The sequence below is a fragment of the Amblyomma mixtum genome, chromosome 8 (genome assembly GCF_055824585.1).
Source record: "Amblyomma mixtum isolate Tamu chromosome 8, ASM5582458v1, whole genome shotgun sequence".
NCBI classification, from domain to species: Eukaryota; Metazoa; Arthropoda; class Arachnida; order Ixodida; family Ixodidae; genus Amblyomma; species Amblyomma mixtum.
In genome coordinates, this window is record NC_143019.1 from 121824957 (window position 1) to 121835228 (window position 10272).

The 10272-nt window shown below is 48.8% G+C and overlaps 1 pseudogene; it reads left to right on the top strand.

Annotated features, from left to right (window-relative positions):
- The first annotated feature begins 8144 nt into the window (after positions 1 to 8144).
- On the top strand, positions 8145 to 9185 carry LOC149334168 (uncharacterized; annotated as a pseudogene).
- Positions 9186 to 10272: the final 1087 nt, after the last annotated feature.

The following is a 10272-nucleotide window of genomic DNA, read 5'->3' on the forward strand; positions in this document are numbered from 1 at the left end:
CCTTGCCTGCAAGCGTTTTGGCGCGATGTAAACAAAATTCCTTGCGCCACAGCGCCGAGGGTAACCGCGTTTTCAAATTTCTAGAAACTGATATTTAATTATTTAGTTATTTAAGCCTCAGGGCTAACGAAAGAATTGTAAAGAGGTGGGGCAGAAATACAAATGGCACTCTGCAATTTCATTGAAGGAGAGAAAAAGTAAAGGCAAGAGAATAAAGGAGAGGATGAAGGCAACAAAAACAACAAACAACAAAAAACGGCAGTTATCCAAAACACACGTGTAGGTAGCAAATACTAGGTAGATTGGTTTGAACGGAGCACAACATATAAAGTTATATGCTTTCGCACCAACCTATGAAAAATGAAGGAACAGTCATACAGAACATGATTTAAAATGTTACATAAATTAAAAAGTTAACTGATTAATATTAGTTTAAGCGCCTACTAGTTAGCCCGTCTTTTCTTTGTTCCGTTGCGCTACACAGATGACAATGCTATTCCCCCCCAAAAAAAGCGCTCCTCTAACTCAAAAAGCATATTTTTATAAATTGCTCAGCATATTAAAGGGACAGTGAGGAGAGCACTATTAATATTTTTTTATAGCAATATCCGATAGTTCGGCATTTCATGGCTTTGTTGCCACTTGGCCGGCAGTGAAAGATCCATTTATTTCCAAGAAATGTGGAGACGAAGTTGAAAAAGTTTTTCCCGCCGCTCTGATTCAAACTTGGGATTCTCCTTTGACGACACAGGACTAAGTGACGAGAAACATGACGCGCACATGACGTAACGCAGACTCCGTGATTTCTAGCGGCCACCAGTGCGGCCCAGCAGCAGCCGAAAAGAAAGCTACCGACGGCCGCACGTTGAAGGCATCTATCGGCTATTGCGGCCGTCGCTACAGTCGCTTCGCTTACGTTTGCACTGGCGTTTTGCCAGCGTTACGATGGATCTTGTTCTCGATGTCGTCAGCGAAGTTCTCGCAAATAGACAGCTTTAGCATACCGTGTACCTTGTTACCGCTAGCGGAATACCGGGACCCCGCCTACCGCTGGCGAGCAGGCGCTGATTCGTCTCGATGCTTCAGGCGCGCGCGTAGCTGCCTAAAGCCCCTAGATAATTTGAAAGTAGTGACACTCTCCTCCACTCCGGCGTTTTCCTCCTCGAATATCCTCGCCCGCCGGCTGCGCGCGCTGCACACGGCACGCTTTTTTGGGCGTCGCTCGCTCGTCGTCCGGGCAGTTGGTTGACAGATGCGCGCGCTCTGAAGTTCGCGCTTTTTCCACGCTCTGTTATTGAATAAAAACACGAGAAAGACATGCGAACGCGTGACTACCACGAGCCACATAAATTAGCGTCTCGTACGCGCAATGAAAGTGCCAATTACGAGCGCTTGCGGCACACAAAACCACTTGCTGCATACATCTCACATTCTTTTTGACTTTTCAATACCGTCATTCTCAACACGGCATAGTATATGAAGCGTAATATTTACAATATATTTGAACATTCCTGAATATTTTCAGCATACCAATGTTTAGTTTAATGTAGATTCACTTCGAACTAATTATTGCGGAAGCACAGTTTATGAAGTTGTTCACGAGTGAAGTTTCAGAAGTGGGATGGTTGCTGGGAACAAGCTGGGCCATTTACTTCGATGGCCGTCCTAAATTTTTTTATTAAGGTTCAGTCTGAGTTTGGCACCGCGCAGTGCACATGCAACGGCCTAATCGTTTTGAAAACGTATACGAACTTTTTCTATTAAGCATGAAACGACTTCAGCTCCCGCTGTCGGCGACCTTGAGGTGATGTCGAGCCGAAGCCGAGAGCCAAAGATCCGCGCACCGATTTTCCGTCATCCAAGGAAAGTGTCCGCACCCCAAAATTTGGCCCTCTCAACCACCGAAATTTGACCTTGTCCGAATTTCATCAAAATTGGTGTGAAGCGTAATTTTAATATGACCAATTCAATGGTGAGATCCAAAATTAGGTGGGCTATCCGCAAAATTTGTCTCTCTGGAACCCATAAATTTGACGTCGTCCATACTTGACCAACATTGGGGTCCAACCTAATTTGACTATGGGAAACTCAGTGTTGACTTAAAAATTTAGGTAGACCACCCCCAAAGTTTGGCACACTGGGGCATTTTCCGCCCACATTCTATTCCTTTTTAAATCCGCTTAAAGAGATGTTACGTTAGGAAAGAAAAAAAACTGATAGCAACGACCGTGAAAAAACCCAAGAGAAAGTTATAGGGTCTTAGCAATTTGGTCAGCCACAGTCAAGGCTATGCCAAAGCAAGTGCCTGACTAATACAAGTCTTGAGTATAAATACAGTCACAATATGACACACAGTTTTTCAGATGCAATGTTTATTACAGAGGAGTCGTGTAGTTTTACGCCAAAAATACACATAAAAAACACGAATAAGCCAGCTGTGGACATCTGTCACCCGTTGGGTGCAGTCCTCAAAACAAAACACAGAAAACAAAAACATACTTAGGGAAATGAAACAGCTCAGATGTAGGCCTATAGTTTTTGAGCGGGTGATGTATTCAACAAAAGGCTACGCGACCATGCTCTGCTAAAGCAAAAGATCACAAACTGTAGCAATGAATATAGAAAAATGGCATGCATTACATATTTACAATACTTGAGTACATTCAGGTAACAATGCAAAGCGCTGAAGTGATTAAAAAACGAATTATTTATGTGAATGCAATATGAGGTCTTTTCCTAGAATGTGGCATTGATAATCTCACCTGGTAGAAGCGTAACGGTTCAGCAAAACAACAAATAAGCGTAGATCGTTAGACAAGTTGCATAAATAAAAAAAATCTAGGTTAAATCTCGCTCGGGACATGCGCCGCATTACTGCGATGTGCACCATTACCAGAGGTTCGGAAAATTTACCGCACCGCGGATACCGCTGCACGCATACCAGCCCTTTTGCTTCCACACTTGCTAACACATGCACACACATTGTATGCATCAGCCGCCGCTATTATAGCACGTTGAGCGTAACCATGAAGTGACAACTATAACACGTATAACGACGAAAAATGATCAGTGAATTAAGTGAGGTTGTTGGCTTTGTGATGCGCATGCATGCAGTTTCAGTATACACAGTCGCTTGGAAGAAATGCACAGTTGCTCGCAGAGGTGGGCAGTCTTCGTCAGGGTCAAGTTCTTGCGGCCGATGTTGCGCAGCCGCTTTTTTCTTCTAATGCTGTCTTTCTTGCCGCTCGGAATCGCGAAAAGAACAAAGGCTTTTTCAGGCCGGCTTGTGCACTGAAATGCGCAGCAACTCGGCATAGTGCTGCACTAAAAGAGCGCGAATAACGCGAAGTGCAAGCGCGCAATGCCAGGGAGCTCGGTCGCAGCAGCGGCGGCTGGCCAAAAAATGGCGCCGACGAAAAATGAAAACACAAAAAGAGCGAACTTTCCGCGCGCTTTTCCCGGAGACCGCCCGCGGAGCCAATCACCGTTGAGAAAAGCGCCGATGGGAGAGGTGAGAAAGGAGGATCGGCGAGGGTGCGCGGCGCGGCGGCATAGTTCACAGAAAGACGCTACTTTCAAATTATCGAGGGGCTTTATAGCTGCCGGGCACGTGGCGCCATCTGGCGACGTCAAGGAGATTTGCGCATACACTGGCTGCGCCTCAGTGATTTGTGGCTTCTCGGGTCCTAGAGTACTGCTTTGTCCTATGACGTCATCACGCTTGTACTTGCGAGTTTGGCCTGTGACGGCGATACCTGTATTTTGGTTCTTGCTCTTTTCTACGTTACAAGAGCTTTGTTGTCAGTATGAGTGGCGTTTTTGTAATCAGGAGCTGGTATTCTGTCGATACAAGCCAGCTTCAATTTCTCCTCAGTGTCCCTTTAAGTGAAACACTCGGAATATGCTCTTGATGATTAAAACATTCTGTTGACATTCAGAGCCAGTCAGGTGTGCTTGCTTTTTAGTGCATTTTGTGTTTAATTTCAATGTGAATCTCTTTTGTAGTAATATTACGCGAAAGCGTTAAGCTCCCGTTAAAAGGAGAAATCAGCGTAGTTGTTGGCGTTGGCGTAGGCGGTGGGATGTCGAGAAAATCTGGATCTGCCGAAATGTTCGGGACGTCAGACGTTGAGCTGTGGAATTAAATGGTTAAAACTTCCGGCTAATTGTAATTACGAGGTCATAGCGTGACTCAAATGTCATTATTACACGTAAAGATGTAAAGTAAATCATTTGCGCTGAAAATTGGGCCAGTTATCTGGAATCGAAACCATCATCCTTGGCTTGCGAGTCAGACACGCTTGTCCTAGGCCACTGAAGCACGTGACGTGACAGCTGCGTGCAAGGCGGTTTGGAAAAGATAGAATGTATTCTTATGTAGTGCAAGACCCTCCATCCCTCAGTGCACGATGCCGCCGCAGGAATTCACGAAGCACTAGGGTCAAGAGAGTAGTTGAGAAATGAGAAGCAAATTGGCAGTTAATCTTAAGATAATCAGCCCGGTAGGACTTGATAGCTAGGTGACACTTCTTACCCCCCATTTACAGAGGGAAGGCTAGCAGTAATCTGTCTATCTCTCTGGTGACCCGAGACCTGGCGGTTTACGCGCGAAATCACTCGTACTACCTGGTTGAGTCTCCGGAGGGTAGTGATGGTCTTGCCATCGCTCTGGATATCGCGATGCCATCGCTTCCGGGGGGTTTCGACCTCTGATACCAGTCTGCCATCCATTTCGATTGCGACGGGTGAGCGGGGGGAGGGGTGGTTTTTGGAACGGATGCAGAGCAGTTAAGACTTCTCTGGGGAACAACAAAGTACGAAACTGACAGCATAATTTTGGGTCAGATTGGTGGCTGTCTCAAGGGCGCCACCTATGACGTCATCACAGCCATGGGTAGTCCGTAGCGTAATGTTGTCGGCATAGAGGGTATGGTTCAGGTGAGCAACGGTTGCCAGCTCTCCAGCTATGGGGATGAGAGTGATGTAAATGAGAAAGGTGAGAGGACGGACCCTTGCGGGGTGCCGAAGCTTTTTGGAGAGTATGCGGGGTAGGTGACTGGGCCGAACTGAAACCCAGCCGTGCGTGCTATTGGTTTGGTTTGGTTTGGTTTATGGGGTTTAACGTCCCAAAGCGACTAAGGCTATGAGAGACGCCGTAGTGGAGTGCTCCGGAAATTTCGACGACCTGGGGTTCTTTAACGTGCACTGACATCACACAGTACACGGGCCTCTAGAATTTCTCCTCCAAAGAAATTCAACCGCCGCGGACGGGATCGAACCCGCGTCTTTCGGGTCAGGAGCCGAGCACCATAACCACTGAGCCACCGCGGCGGACCGTGCATGCTATGAGAAAGGCCTCAATGTATGTGTAATTACGTGCACCCAGGTACATCGGACAGAGTGTTGTCATGATCGCATTATGTTAAAACGTGAACGTGATCAAAGGCATCAGGTAAATCCAAATCCTTGGCAAAAGTCTAATTCGACTCAAGAACGCAGCGGCTATTACCCGTCAAAGGACCCACTTCCAGCCAATGGCATCGGCCAGTTCTCATGACCGTGCTAGCGTGACATTAGAGGGAGCGGCCCCACAATGAAGAAAGCAGTATTTCCCCGACCATAGAGGGAACGAAGTGTTCCCTTTCATTTATCGCTTTCTGCTTTGTCACACTAGCAAGGTCATGCTAATCGCCGGACGCTGTTGTTCGCAAGGGGGTCCTTTGACGGGGAAAGCCGCTGCGTTCTTTAGTTGTATCCGACTATACTTGGATGTGGCTCGGAATAAGCTGGTCGATGATGTTATGGGTGATTGGCAGTATGGTGTCTTGTGGGGAAAAATGGGGAGAAAATCCACCATCTTGTAAGAGTGTAAGTCGTTTTCCGCCATGTGCTCTGTGAGCCTCGCTAAGATTATAAGCTCGAAAAGCTTTCCGAGACATGAGGTTAGCGGGATTTGGCGAAGGTTGTGTCGTTGACTCGACCGTAAACGCGGCCCAAACTCTGTTCCTCCTAGCATTTCCTCCCCTCGCTTCCATACCGACTTCTTCCTCCATGTGCTCATGTCAGTGCACGTTAAAAAGCACCAGGTGCTGGGATGAAGTGACGCGGTCATATCTGAAGTGTCGTCACTACCTGTAAAGGTATCAACCGCTACTACTGCTATCACACTGCTCTCAAATAATAGAATTAGGTGTTCCTGTGCAGTGTTTTATATTTCTCTAACTAATATGTCACACTTACTATATAGAAACCTGTTCACTTCAACCCTATGCCAATTTTTAATCATGAACATATAGCTTCACACCAATGTGCTCTTCTTAAGCATCTAATTCGCCATCCGTTTTTTACGTCTGTCGACATGAATTTACACAACCTTCATTATCTCTAAACCCTACAGGACCTCTGGGATTCTGACTGTGCCTTCGTTGACATCTGCATGGATACTGTCATGTTCTTTTACAGCACGTTTCTGCCCCATTTGTGAGTACCGGTAAGATATCGCTGTTGTATACTTTTCTCTTGAGGGTCATTGGTAAACTGCCATTCATGATCTGAGTGAAGCTGCCATATCCGCTTCACCGCACTCTTACTCTTCAAGTTATTTCCCTCTCATGATCCAGATCTGCGGTCACTACCTGCCCTAAGTAGACATATTCTCTTACTAATTCCAGCACCTCGCTGCCAATTGCGAACTGCTGTTCCCTTGCTAGACTGTTGAGCATTACTTAGGTTTTCTGCATGTTAATCTTTAGTCCAACCGTTCAGCTCTGCCTGTCAACTCATTGATCGTGTATTACAGCCCATGTCCTGAGTGACTTAGCAAGGCAATATCATCAGCAAATCGCAGATTACTCGGGTATTCTCCAATAACTCTTATCTCCAACGGTTCCCATTCTCCAACTGTTCCATCCCCAACTGTTCCCAAATGAGAACACTCTCCCCTCACCCATTATCCTAGCCCACTACCATTCCTCCTTCCCCATTCCTGCCTGCACCCCATTCCCAGAAGCTTTTGCTTCTTCCCTCCACGTCCTCTTCCTCTGCGCGGCGGACCCTCCCCCGCGGGCTCTAGAGCACCTCAGGGCCTGGGAGAGCTGAGAGACCGAGCTGCGTTTGTAGCGAGAGCTATATTTGCCGTATTCTCACCGTTTCGCTGCGGCCGATGGCCACACTGTGAGCTGAGCAGTTGCCTAGCAACCGCCGCAGCTGGCAGCGCCACTCGCCGCGCCATCTGGCATGACGTCAGAGGACGAGCCGGTGAAACCGCGTTGCAACAACAAAAGAGAAACCGGGGTTGCATCGTATATATTGCCACGTATCATTGTAGTGTTCGCTCGTTCGCGCTCAAGGCCGCAGGAACGGGGCGTTATCACTTTTCGTCGTGACGCGAGAAGCGACCGGACTAATCTCGATTGATCACAGCCATGAAGAACTGCATCTGGGTTCTACCAGGTTACTGTAGTTGATTTTAACTTGTTATCTCGAAGCTTCCTTGCCGGCTTTTAATTGAGGGATGCATCGAGCCGCGGGCATTCGTAGTTCGACGACTGACAAGCACGTTTGTTGCTTACGTCGCTGCCGTGCTGTTGACTTCTTTTGCGGGCGCAAGTAAGCCCAAATAAAGAGCTTCGTTTGCAAATCGTGTTGCTGTCTTCCTTACCACTGGACTGCCGTCACTACAACGTGACATCTGGTGGCGGGAAGAGATAAAATAACTGTGAAATTACTTGCCAACCTTCCCGACCCGGCCTACGAGGCACTCCTCGCATACATAAACTCAATCTGGCTAGGTGAGGCACCCGTCCCAATCGAATAAAAGACCACCCTGGTCACCTTCATTCCTAAAGCCGGCAAAGCCATAAACACGGACAACCTCCGCCCCATCTCCCTCACGTCTTGTGCGGGATGGAGACTATGGTGCGAGACAGGCTGTCCGAGTTTTTGGAAAACCAAAATGTATTCTCAGCACCATATTCGGGTTCCGCCCGCTCCTGTCCTCGCAGGACGTCCTGCTTCAATTAGACTGCGAAATACTGAATCCCGTCGAATACCCCCTTAATGACAAGGTAGTACTCGCCCTCAATTTGAAGGGGGCTTTCGACAATGTAACACACGACATCATTTTGCCCCTCCTGGGTCCAGGGATGGTCCACAGCTTCGTGGAGCTCCGAGAAGCACACTTGACAAACCACTACGAAAGACTCTCAAAGACGCCATCGGGTCGCCGCCTGCTTGCCCGACTTCACATCCAACACCCAACATTGACGGAAGAGCGCGTGCGCATTCCGGAAATCTGCAGATACGCCCTGCACGTACGCCCTCTTCCGGCCAACATGACACGAGACGACCATAGTGGCCGGCGCCTCGCGCGGGCGGAAGCCTTGGCACGCTACTATGGAAACAAACGCTGAGTATTTTACGCGGACACCACCGGCCCACACCACAGGGGTTGGTACACGTCCGCAGTCGTCCACCAAAACACCGCAGTGAACAGCCTTACGTTCAAAGCACAAGACATTACTTATGCGGAAGAGGTAGCAATCGCGCTCGCCGCCGCCGCCGATCAGGACTGGCGGGTCATCATTACCGACTCGCGAGGGGCCTGCAGGAACATCGAAAGGGGCTTTATTGCCTATTTGGCATACCGAATACTTAAGAATAGCAATTATCTCGGGGCTCCCGCGTCCCACACAATAGTATGGACTCCCGCGCACGCGGGTCTCGAAGGCAACGAAGCGGCCGACGCCGCTGCCCGCGCGCTCACTCTCCGGGCATCGCCCTCGCCTCACCCCGATGCGGACTCCGACCCCAATCCGGCTTTTACCTTCAAGGAAATCATCCAATATTACCAATTCGGCCATGCAATCTGTTCTAAGCCCTTCAAGGGCCTCACGAAGGCGGAGGAACGCTTACTCTTTCGCCTTTATACTAAAACACTGCTGTGCCCGGCAGTCATCAAACATTTCGATCCTGTGTGCACAGGGGAGTGCCCGCACTGTAGGGAAAAGTCTTCGGACCTTTACCACATGGTGTGGCCATGCCAATCAACCCTGCACCTTCCCCCTATCCCCAACCCTACCCGGGAGGACTGGGAGGCGGCCCTGCTCGGCTGCTCTGACCTGGCGAGCCAAAAGGCCCCGGTCGGGCGCGCCCAAGCAGCAGCTACAGCCAATGGGCTCCTGTAATGAGCAGCCCACCTAGCATTCGTAAGGGACGGCCCCTTAAGGACCGTTCCACTCGCTCCCTGTGCATATTTTAAATATAAAGTTTCTCAGTCAGTTTCTCACTCAGTTTCTCACTCAGTATCAGCCGCAACTGGCAAATGCCAGGGTTAATTGGAGAGACATGGGAGAGGCTTTTGCGGTGCAGTGGGCGTAGTCAGGCTGATTATGATGATGAATGAAGAAAATGAAATTAAGGAAAGGAAATTACGCAGTAACTGTCTCAAATATCTCGGTAGACACCCGTCATCCGATTGATGACTTAAGAGATTACCCAAGTAAATCATCAGTAGCATTACATCGCTTAACCACAGCGAAGCCTAAGCGTAGTCATGGCCTGTAGCTCGCTCCTTAATGACGCAGTAATTCTCTGTCATCTGGGTGAACTCCCGAACCGCACCGTACAGGAAGGGAGGAAGTAGGAGTGAAAAAAGAAAGAGAAAGAGTAGCCGTAATGAAGAAAATGAAAATTGTATTTCAAGAATGGAAATTACGCAGTAACTGTCTCGCATATCTCGATGGACACCCGTCATCCGTTTGTAGAGGAAGGAAGTGGGAGGGAAAGAAGAAAGAGATAGAGCGGCCGTAATGAAGAAAAGGAATTTGAGGAAATGAAATTACGCAGTAACTGTGAATCCACGTCCAGGGACCAAGATGAAGAAGGAACGCCCAGCGAGACGCAGCGGCGAAGCACTGACATTGCAATTCGACTCAGCTCGACAATTCGACAGCTGTAGCTGTCACATCACTCCAGGTTTAACCAGAGCTAAACCAAACCCACTTGGCACGTTTGACCTTTAGAATGACCCCTGACGTCATACCATGCCTAGTGACGTCACAGTCTGACGTCATACCAGGAGCGAGAGACGGGCTACCAACTCTGCTCGTCGGGTAACGGCGGCCGCTTCGCACGGCGCGCCGCGCTCCTCCCGTCCCCATCTGTCGGCACAGGACGCCATGCTCCAACTCACACAAGACATTTTCGATCCCCTCATTCCGGGTCACACAAAAGCTGTCTTAGCCTTGGATCTCTCTAAGGCCTTTGATCGCC